Here is a 9672-nt window from a genome sequence, read left to right on the forward strand (position 1 = left end):
TCTACATCACTAGGTCTGTCAGATGATCCTGGGCCAGAAGGCTGAAGATCAGATGCTCCAACGTTTTGTAGTATAGGGACTGTCCAGGTGTTCAGTGATCTCTATAAATTGGCTAAGTTTTAGAAGCTATGCTTTGTGCTTCCCATAATTTCAGTTAATTCAGTCATTCTAGATTTCTGACGGGGTTGAAGACTTATAGTCTCATAGCCAACCCACGCTATTTACTTTGAGAGAAAAGACTAGAGACGATGGTTTTCAGCTGACATTCATTCTAAAGCCAAGAAAAAAGCCAGGTTCAGAATTAAGTCTTTTAGTTAGGAGAGATGACAGAGGTTCTGTTTAGTCAACAAAATGATGGACTGGGTATTAGGTCTATCTTGTACCTTACTGATACAAATTGATATAGTTATGCTTTAATTGTATTTTGAGATAAAAATTTTATTTTAACAGGAAGGGTGATACATAGGAGGAGCTAAGGTGGGAGGAGTAAGGAGAGGAAGAGGAGGGGTAAGGGGAGGAAGAGGAGAAGAAGAGGAGGAGCTAAGAGATGTGTGTGCGTGTGTGTGTGCGTGTGTGTGTGTGTGTGAGAGAGAGAGAGACAGAGACAGAGAGAGAGAGAGAGAGAGAGAGAGAGAGGAACATGGAGGCAGATGCTCGTGTGTCTCCGCCAGTCAAAGGTAGTTGGTGTATCTAGGTTGAGTATTGGGATACACTTCTGATTGTATGGGCATCTTGTTATTGAGCATTACCAAACTTATAAAGCCTTTGATTAACATTTTTTTAAAAAAGACGCTCATCCTAGATGCCTGGAAGTCAATATTCTGCTAGCAGCCTTCAGATGAAGATATAGACCTCTCAGCTCCTCCTGTACAGTGCCTGCCTGGATGCTGCCATATTCCTGCATTCATGATAATGGACTGAACCTCTGAATCTGTAAACCAGCCCCAATTAAATGTCCTTATAAGAGTTGCCTTGTACTGGGCAGTGGTGGCGCATGCCTTTAATCCCAGCACTTGGGAGGCAGAGGCAGGTGGATTTCTAAGTTCGAGGCCAGTCTGGTCTACAGAGTAAGTTCCAGGACAGCCAGGGCTACACAGAGAAACCCTGTCTTGAAAAACAAAACAAACAAACAAAAAACAAAAAAACAAAAAACAAAAAAAAGAAAGAGTTGCCTTGGTCATGGTGGCTGTTCACAGCAGTAAAACCCTAACTAAAACACTAGGTAAGAAAATATTGCAAAACCAGCCAGGCATGGGGCTATAGATCTGTAATTCTGGCATGTAGGATGCAGAGATAATAGGTGGCCACAGTTTCTAAGACAGGGATTCACAGTGAGACCCAGTCCTAAAACAAACAAACAAACACAAAGGAATATATAACAAACACAGGTATACAGGTACACACCTGTAATACTCAGGACACAAAAGCAGAATGATCTGTAGGAGTTCAAGGTCATCTTTGATTATATATTGAGTTCACAGCCAGTCTGCGTGACATGTAACCCAACATCTAAAAACCTAAAGTGTGAGAAGATTGCATGGAGAATCACGACTGAATCTCAGCACTTAGGTCAGTGTTTCTCACCCTTTCTAACAGTACACAGGTTTAGTACAGTTCCTCAGGTTTTGGTGAAACCCCCCCCAGTCATAAAATTTTAGTTGCTATTTCATAATTAAAATTTTGCTACTGTTATGAATCATAATGTAGCTATATGATATACAGGATATATGATATGTAACCTCTGTCAAAAGGCCTTTCAACTTTCAAAGGGATTGTATCCCATAGGTTCTCAACCACTGACTTAGGTTGAGGCTAGAGGACCGTGAGAGGTCAGGGACAGTTAGTTGTACTACAGAGCCAAAACCCTATCTCAAGAACCTTTTTCAGTGAAATAATCAGAAACAACGAAAATTGAATTGCAAAAGGTGGCACGAAAAGCAAAGCATAGGGATCAACCCTTCTAACATACAAAGAAGCAACAGGACTTGATAATTAACTATTGAAAAAAGCTAAGAAGTGACAGCAAAGTTTCTAATGTGCACCAGGTCAGAATTAATTTTGTATAGAATGATCAGGGTGACAAAAAAAGATGTAATTTTTAAGCACAATAAAATTTATAACAGTTTATTTTGAATCAGATACTGACACTTAAATATGACATTTAAATATCTACATACTTATAGAATCAATTGGCATCTAGATGAACATGGTCTATTATGTTAACATTCCCATTTTAAAATATATTTATCGGGCTGGAGATGTAGCTCAGCAGTTAAGAGCACTGACTGCTCTTCTGGAGATCCTGAGTTCAATCCACCCAGCAACCACATGGTGGCTCGCAATCATCTGTAATGGGATCAGATGCCCTCTTCTGATGTGTCTGGAAAGAGTGACAGTGTATTCATATATATAAATAACTCTTTAACATATTTATATATCTATTTATATAGACATATATGTCTATATCTATAGACATATCTAGAGAGATGATAGATAGATAGATAGATAGATAGATAGATAGATAGATAGATAGATAGATAGATAGATGATAGATAGATAGATAGTCAGACAGATAGATGTCCCAAGGCAGAAATGGTTGCTATGAAGTTCAAATTGGCCTTGAACTCACAGTGGTGATCCTCCTGAGGATTTCTATGCAGATAGCTATTTATGGTTGAGAGAAGGTATGTTCCTCAGTGGTAAGATGCATACACTCCTGTAAACCCAAATTACACTCCCTGGGTCACAAAAGAATGAAAGTAGGAGGAGGTCTTATTGGAAAGAGGCGGAGGATGTATAGGAGAGGGAGAAGGCCATAAGATAACTTGTGGCAAATATGACCAAAGTATGTCATGTATAGTGTAATCACATGAAAAATAAATTGGTACAAAAATGATTAAGCAAGACAAAAAGGGGAAATAATCAAAGTAAAAAATTAAATGATGAGAATGAATACACACCTTTCAGTAATAACTATGAATATAAATGGTCTTGCTTCCCCAGTTACAACATAGACTAGTAGATTGGATCCCCCCACCCATTTTCCCGTCAAAAAAAATTGTTGCCTTCAAGGAATGTATCTCACCATGAAACAGACACTCCTTCTATTAGTCATGGTTCTCTAATAAAACATGGGATGTATTTTCTTAGAGTGGCTTAATAGACATAGACTTTGGTTAGACTATTCCACCAAAGACTGTCTCCAGTTGGAAAGTTCAAGAATCCAGTAGTATTTATTCAGTCCACAAAGCAGGATGTCTTAGTTAGTCTTCAGTATGTCTTGGAATCCTGAAGTAGGCTCTAGTGATGCTGAAGGAATTGATTCGCTAGTAAGAGTGAGGGTAAGCAGGTTTGCAAGAATTTTCCCTTTCGATGTCCTTTATATAGCCTTCTAACAGAAGAATGTGTGGCCTACATTAAGGGTGGGTCTTCCCACTTTGCAAATGATTTAATCAAGGAAAATCCCTCATAGGTGTATATCCAGCCATCAGGGTTTTAATTCATTCTATATATAGTCAAGTTGACAACCAGCAATAAGCATCACACATCCTTAGGGTAAAAAGGGTAGGGAAAACTATTCCAAGCAAATGGACCTAGGAAACAGACAGATGTGGCTGTTTTAATATCTGACAAAACATTAAAAAATCAAGGACCCTTCATAATGGGTAAGGGCACAGTCCATCAACAAAACATTATGAGTACACCATAAGAACAGATAAAAACAAGAGGCATGATGTTTTCTCTCACTGGCTTCTTCCTTCAGAGGGGTGGGGAAGAGGGATGATGGGGTAAGGCTAAGACTCTGTCCCCATTATTTAAGGGTTATAGGCCAAGTGGTTTCACATAGCAGGAGGGGAGTTTTAACTTGATCAGCTGTGATGAATCATACAGTTGCCAACAAGCACTTCTAGTGTAAATCTCTGAAAAATAACCAGTAGAAGGCTGAAAATGGATGATTTGGTTGCAGAGTGAAACTGCAAATTGTCTAGGAGTGGAGGACACAAAGAAGAGAAGAAGTGGGTGTCCATAGATAGATAGGGGTTTACATATAGAGTTGGGAAGAGCTGTGGATATTTAGGGTTGAGTCAGATCAGAAAGAGAGGAATGTCAGTAGAGTTGAAAAGTTGAGCCAGATAGCTCACCATTTCAGATGGGAGTGGGGGCTGGGAAGAGGCTGAAGAAAACTGAGCTATCTTGGGAGGTCTCATATGGGTATAGGACCTGGGAAGGAGTTTGTTGTTATGAAAAGATGTAGCTTGAGAGGTCAATCCATATTGAGAAGGATATAGGGGCAGTCCAGAAGTCTGGACCTTAGAGGTCAGATAAGCCCAGCGGTTGGATAAGTACAGAATTGGATGCCTTTAGTTGGTGAGTCTATTTTTCTTAGCTGTGCGTATAAGCAACTGTGGTGCTGAAGCAAGCCAGGATCTTGTTTTATATCTGAGATATATATTATATTCAGGAAGAGAATAGTTAGTGAAAAATAATCACCTAAATACCATTGCATATGGTTAAGTAAAATATATAAAGTCTGTTGTCCCTTGAACTGTTGAAGAAACATACTGATCATTTTAATCTTGCTTTTACTTTCTTGGTGTGTGTTTAAGATCATGCTAGTAACCAAAATTGTTGTTTTGGGATAACACTGGGACAGGGATTACATGTAAACAGATATGCTTTTGCCACCAAGGGATGGCTTTGGGACACAGTTGGTGGTAAATAGGCATTCCCACTCTAGCAAGAGATGAGACTGGGGACACAACATCCATGTGAACATGTGTGACCACTCTGCCATGGAACTATGCAAGAATATGGCTCATGTGTGAACAGCCATGCCCACTGTGATGGTTTGTATATGCTTGGTCCAGGGAGTGACAATACTAGAAGGTGTACTTTTGTTGGAGCAGGTGTGTCATTGTGGGGGTGGGTTTTGAGACCCTCATCCTAGCTTCCTAGAAGCCAGTATTCTGCTAGAAACCTTGAGATGAAGACTTAGAACTCTCAGCTCCTCCTGCACCATGCCTGCTTAGATGCTGCCTTGATAATATGGGACTGAACCTCTGAACCTGTAAGCCAGAGCCAATGAAATGTTGTCCTTATAACAGTTGCCCTGGTTATGGTGTCTGTTCACAGTAAAACCCTAGTTAGACAGAAGTTGTTACTAGAGACTGGGGCTAATGCTGTGATAGGACTGACCATGGCTTTGGTTTTTTGTTTTGTTTTGCTTTGCTTTGCTTTTTGGGAGGGGGAAAGAATGTGGATTTGGGGACTTTGGGTTTGGAAAGCCTTGAGTTGTTTTTTTTGTTTGTTTTTTGTTTTGTTTTTGTTTTTGTTTTGTTTTTTTTTTTGCATAGGAAAGTCATATTTTATTGAATGAATTTTCATCTGTAGAAATGCTGCTTACCCAGTGCTTCCTAGTTGCAGCTGGAAGAAGATACATACATGAAGATAATACATTTTTTCCCTTTTTATTGGATATTTTATTTACATTTCAGATGTTATCCCCTTACCCCATTTCCCCCCAGCCCAGAAACAGCCTATCCTATCCTCCTTCCTCTTGCTTCTATGAGGATGTGCTCCCACCCATCCCCCCACTCCCACATTCCCTCCCTCGAATTCCTCCACACTGGGGCATCCAGCCTTCATGGGACCAAGGATCTCCTCTCCCACCTATGCCCAACAAGGCCATCCTCCCTTACATAGAGAGCTGGAACCGTGGGTCCCTCCCTATGTGCTCCCAGGCTGGTAGTGTAGACCCTGGGAGCTCTGGTTGGTGGGTATTGTTGCTCTGCTCATGGGGCCACAAACCCTTTCAGCTCCTTCAGTCTTCTCTCTCACTCCTCCATTGGGGACCTTGTGATCAGTTCAATGGTTAGCTGTGAGCATCCGTCTCTGTATATGTCAGACTCTGGCAGACCTCTAAGGAGACAGCTATATCGGGCTCCTGTCAGCATGCACTTCCTGACTTCCACATCATTGTCTACCTTTGGTGACTGTATATAGCATGGATACCCAGGTGGAATGGTCTCCAGACAGCCCCTCCTTCAGTTTCTTTGTCTTCATATTTGCTCTCTTGAGTATTTCATTACTCCTTCTAAGATGGACCGAAGCACCTACACTTTGGTCTTCTTTCATGAGCTTCATGTGGTCTGTGAATTGTATCCTGGGTATTGCAAGCTTTTGGGCTAATATCCAATTATCTGTGAGTGAATACCATGTGTGTTCTTTTGTGATTGGGTTACCTCACTCAGGATGATATTTTCAGGTTCCATCCATTTACCTAAGAATTTCTCAAATTCATTGTTTTTATTTTTTTTGTTTTGTTTTTTTGGTTTTTTGAGACACGGTTTCTCTGTGTAGCCCTGGCTGTCCTGGAACTCACTCGGTAGACCAGGCTGGCCTCGAACTCAGAAATCCTCCTGCCTCTGCCTCCCAAGTGCTGGGATTAAAGGCGTGCACCACCACCGCCCGGGTCATTGTTTTTAATAGCTGAGTAATACTCCATTGTGTAAATGTACCACATTTTTTGTATCCAATCCTCTGTTGAAGGACATCTGAGTTCTTTCCAGCTTCTGGTTATTATAAGTAAGGCAGCTATGAACATAGTGGAGCATGGGTCCTTGTTATATGTTGGAGCATCTTCTGGGTATATGCCCAGGAGTGATATAGCTGGGTCCTCGGGTAATGCTCTGTCCAAATTTATGAGGAACCACCTGACTGATTTTAAGAGTGGTTGCACCATCTTGCAATCCCACCAACAATGGAGGAGTGTTTCTCTTTCTCCACATTCTCACCAGTATCTGCTATCACCTAAGTTTTTGATCTTAGCCACTCTGACTTGTGTGAGGTGGAATCTCAGGGTTGTTTTGATTTGCATTTCCCAGATGACTAAGGATGCTGAACATTTCTTTAGGTGCTTCTCAGCAATTTGAGTTTCCTCTGTTGAGAATTCTTTGTTTAGCTCTGTGCCCCATTTTTTAATAGGGTTATTTGGTTGTCTGGAGTACAATATCTTGAGTTCTTTGTATATATTGGATATTAGCCCTCTATCGGACATGGGATTGGTAAAGATCTTTTCCCAATCTGTTGGTTGCTGTTTTGTCGTATTGACAGTGTCCTTTACCTTACAGAAACTTTGCAATTTTATGAGGTCCCATTTGTTGATTCTTGATCTTAGAGCATAAACCATTGGTGCTCTGTTCAGGAACTTTACCCCTGTGCCCAAGTATTCAAGTTCCTTCCCCTTCTATTAGTTTCAGTGTATCTGGTTTTATGTGAAGGTCCTTTATCCACTTAGACTTGAGCTTTGTACAAGGAGATAAGAATGGATCAATTTGCATTCTTCTACATGCTGACCTCCAGTTAAACCAGCCCCATTTGTTGAAAATGCTGTCCTTTTTCCATTGGACAGTTTAGCTCCTTTGTCAAAGATCAAGTGACCATAGGTGTATTGGTTCATTTCTGGGTCTTCAATTCTATTCCATTGATCTTCCTGCCTGTCTCTGTACCAATACCATGCAGTTTTTATGACTATTGCTCTGTAGTACAGCTTGAGATCAGGGATGGTGATTCCTCCAGAAGTTCTTTTATTGTTGAGAATAGTTTTGACTATACTAGTTTTTTGTTATTCCAGATAAATTTGAGAATTACTCTTTCTGTGTCTGTGAAGAATTGAGTTGGAAATTTTATAGGGATTGCACTGCATTTGTAGATTGCTTTTGGCAAGATGGCCATTTTTACTATATTAATCCTGCCAATGCATGAGCATTGGAGATCTTTTCATCTTCTGAGATCTTCAATTTCTTTCTTCAGAGACTTGAAGTTTCTTGTCAAACAGATCTTTCACTTGCTTGGTTAGATTCACACCAAGGTATTTTATATTATTTGTGACTATTGTGAAGGGTGTCATTTCCCTATTTTATTTCTCATCATGTTTATTTTTTGAGTAGAGGAAGGCTACTGATTTGTTTGAGTTGATTTTATATCCAGCCACTTTGCTGAAGTTGTTTATCAGGTTTAGGAGTTCTCTGGTAGAAATTTTGGGATCACTTAAGTATACTATTATATCATCTGCAAATACTGATATTTTGACTTTTTCCTTTCCTGTTTGTATCCCTTTGACTTCTTTTTGTTGTCTAATTGGTCTAATTAGTACTATATTAAATAGGTAGGGAGAGAATGGACAGCCTTGTCTAGTCCCTGATCTTAGTGGGATTGCTTCAAGTTTTTCTCCATTTAGTTTGAGTTGTATACAGGTTTGCTGTATATTGCTTTTACTATGTTTAGGTATGGGCCTTGATTTCCTGATCTTTCCAAGACATTAACCATGAAGGGATGTTGAATTTTGTCAAATGCTTTCTTAGCATCTAGTGATATGATCCTGTGGTTTTTTTTCCTTTGAGTTTGTTTATATAGTGGATTACATTGATGGATTTCCAAATATTGAACCATCCCTACATTCCTGGGATAAAGCCTACTTGATCATGATGAATGATTATTTTGATTTGTTCTTGGATTTGTTTTGTCAGAATTTTTTACAAATAATTTATTTACTTTTCCTCAAATCATAACTCATTCACACAGGGGTTATAAATACGGAAAGGCAGGATGTGGGGAAGGACATGACACTGGAGTGTGGGTGTTCAGGGGGAATACAGATATCTTTCAGAACCGGGTATCGGCTGGGTGAAGGTTCAGGGGACAAGTCACTATGACTCTGCCTATGACTCACTTGTCCTTATCTAAGTTGGTTTTGTCTGCCAAGGCTACCTATTTACAAGGTCTATGACTACTCAGGCTTGTAAATTTCCACAAAAGGTGCCTGTTTGCAATAGCTTATAGCCATCTGTTTCAATGTTTTTCCACTGAGATCCAAGACTTGGTGTTAGTATACATGTTTGACAGGCCTATTGCTGATTTTAGGCCTATGGCTGATTTTAGGCCTTCAGTGTGTAAGCAGGGCTGCCTCTGACATCTCCTCCCTTCTCTAAGTATAGAAGGGCTGTGGCAATTCTAATCTTGAGAAGGTGGGGATAGAGGCCTGACCTCCAGTAATTGAATGGGATCTTGTAATGGTGCCAGTCCCCCTGTTGTTGTCTAGTGAGGGATGAGGGCCATATCTGTCCCGATGTCTTCTTCCTGGAGAGAGGATACTTTGGACATCAACCCCTATGCAGTCAGGCTTGTCCCTCAGGGAACCCAGAGAGATATTTTTATCTTTTATTGATATTCCCTTGCAGTGCTTAGCCTCGCAGCCTAAACAAGAATTCAGATCGCCTGTCAGAGGGGGTTCTAGGTGGCCCCTTTCTGCTTGGTCTAGGGGCAGAAGTCCCCCCTTTTAGGTTGGGTGGAGATGGGTTTTGGGAACACCATGTAGAAAGTAACAACCTCATCTTGAGTCTTGTGGTCCTCCATAGCTAACTTATTATAATGTATCTGAATAGGTTTTGCTACCAGATTATTTGTCTGTTGTTTCACAGAGTTAGTCAGCCTATTAGAGGCCCAGGGACCAGCAGAAATAAGCAAAAAGAACCCAAATAAAGAAGTAGGGTTGACAACCTCGGAGAGACTGAAAACCAATTCTTGTACCAGAATTCATCTGTCTCTTTCTCTCTCTGATTTATCTCAGGGCCTTCATTGACCTATTTCATGCTCTCTTTAACCCTCCCTGTC

The sequence above is a fragment of the Grammomys surdaster genome, unplaced genomic scaffold, assembly GCF_004785775.1.
Source record: "Grammomys surdaster isolate TR1022 unplaced genomic scaffold, NIH_TR_1.0 331, whole genome shotgun sequence".
In the NCBI taxonomy this organism is placed as follows: Eukaryota; Metazoa; Chordata; class Mammalia; order Rodentia; family Muridae; genus Grammomys; species Grammomys surdaster.